Here is a 2,258-nt window from a genome sequence, read left to right as displayed (position 1 = left end):
AGCCTCTTAACCTCCAGCTGACAGCGCCCTCCCTTGTCTCCTCTACACCCACAAAGAGCCAGCTAGTTGTTTGTAGTTCTCCGCGTCTGTGTGAGAAAGTCTTTTCGTACAGTGTGCGCTGTTTGTAATCGAGATATCTTTGTGTTGGGCTAACAGCATTTTTGTAAATTCTTATTCATGCATATACACTGAGCACTGCAGCAGTTCATCAGGAGTGAGAAGCCCTTTTTCTCTTTTTTTGGTAGGAGCTTAGTTTAGAGAATTGTCTTGTTTGCTTTTACTTTCTGAAACGGAAGATTAGGAAAAATCCAAAACTTTTTTGTTTGTTATTTTGACATTGTTCATATGTGAAGAATATAAACTGCTGATTAGCCCCTTTAGTTAGTGTGTTGCTGGCCTGTCATGGGAGTCATGGGAGTGGGGATCGCTCCTGCATGTTAGGTCCCGGTTACCCCTAGGCCGGGTCGAGGGTCGAGGAGTTTCAGCCCCTTAAAATGTGCAACCCTGTTTTTGAAGGGAGAAAAGTAATTATTTTTTTAATACTCAAATTTCCCATTGATAGGGCCAATGTGAGTTTATCATTTTCCAGATTGAGTTGATTGGTTCAGCTGCCCGTCATGTGCGAAGGTAACTCTACTTGGACAAACTGCCCGAAATGTGTTGACAGAAACATTTCAGGGATTTTGAGTCATTCTGCACTCCAAATTCCTTAATTGCGTTAAAATTTTTAATCGCGTTAACCGTGATGGTGGATTAATTTGCGTTAACACATTATTTTTAACAGCACTACTTTAAACACATCAATCATGTAATCTTTATGTATTTTGGGATTAGGAACTTCTGTATCGTCATTAAATATCCACTAATGATATCCAACTCTTGCTTCTTAAAATCATCCTCTCTAGGATGTTTATTGTCGGTTGACTCAGCCAAGTCAGTCAGAAATGACTCCACACAATCAAAGAATTTGATTTGGAATATTTTTTTAAATGAGGATTTGTTGTTAGTAATTCCTTCCTTGCTTTCCTTTCTTTCCATAGCAAATCATATTCTGTTTTATTTTTGATTGACATACTCTTAATTTGCGGCAATTTACTGGCCCCATAATAAAGTATTATATACAAGCTAAATCTCAATCACTGATCCCGAGTTTCCTCTTCTTCATTTATGGCACCAACTTAATTACTTTGGACATCATGAGTAGGAACAGTATGTTGTTGCATGTCAATGCTGCTTTATTGATGGAGACTCACCAGCACTTTTATTTGATAAACACTTCTACAAAATAGAAGTATGGGGCTGTATTGCTTCCCGTCTATTGTAATGAGGAACGTTAGGTTGCTAGCAAACAACACAAAGGAGCTAACAGCGGTACTGCAGAGTCAGAGGGAATATGGAGACTGCACAGAGACCTGCTATCTTCAGAAGTTTCCTGATGACTCTTGTTGGTTTGATGCATCAGTGAGGGTGATGAGACGGAGAACCCGGCTGTGGTGGACTCCTTTGTCATGAGGTGTGAACAGAATCATCTGGAGATCAATGTGACAAAGATCGAGGAAATGATTGTGGACTTTAGGAGAACCAGGAAACCAGTGACCCCAGTTTCAATGCAGGGGGTCGATGTGAAAATAGTGAAGGACTATAAATATCTCAGAGCACACAGTGACAAGAAAATGAAGCTTATGCGTAATTTCAATAAGGAAGCTCTGTGGTCTCACATCTGTCTGATGTCACTCATGCTGTATGATTAGTGTGGTATCATACATCATTTTTATAACTTATACAAATCCCGTTTTTTAATTTGAAATCAGAAAAGTCACACTGAGGGTAAACACAAGCAGCTCTGCGCTAACGTAGCAAGGCACACTGGCTGCGATGACGTTATGTTGACCATACAGATGCCCGCGTTAACCTGACCAGCACAGGTTAACGTGGGCGTGTTTCCTAAACAAGCAGAGTTTGAAATATTACTTTTCTGGGTCACAAAATAAACTTTTAAGATATTTTCATGCCAGAATGGTGCTGTGTAAACTTCAAATACCTGCTCGATTCATGAAGACATCACATATTTGCAAAAGTGCTCTAACGTTCTGGGAGATGCCTGTTACCCACCAGCTGACCGGTGGTCACTCGGGTTAAACGTAAGGCTGAACTGACAAAAAAAAATCACCAGGTATTATAGGAAAACCATAAAGCCTTCGAACTAAAACAAACGCTGTTGTGACAGTGATGTACACTCCAGCAAACAGCTGATACTA

Source organism: Oreochromis aureus, linkage group 3 (genome assembly GCF_013358895.1).
Source record: "Oreochromis aureus strain Israel breed Guangdong linkage group 3, ZZ_aureus, whole genome shotgun sequence".
Taxonomy (NCBI): domain Eukaryota; kingdom Metazoa; phylum Chordata; class Actinopteri; order Cichliformes; family Cichlidae; genus Oreochromis; species Oreochromis aureus.
This window is presented reverse-complemented; position numbering follows the sequence as displayed.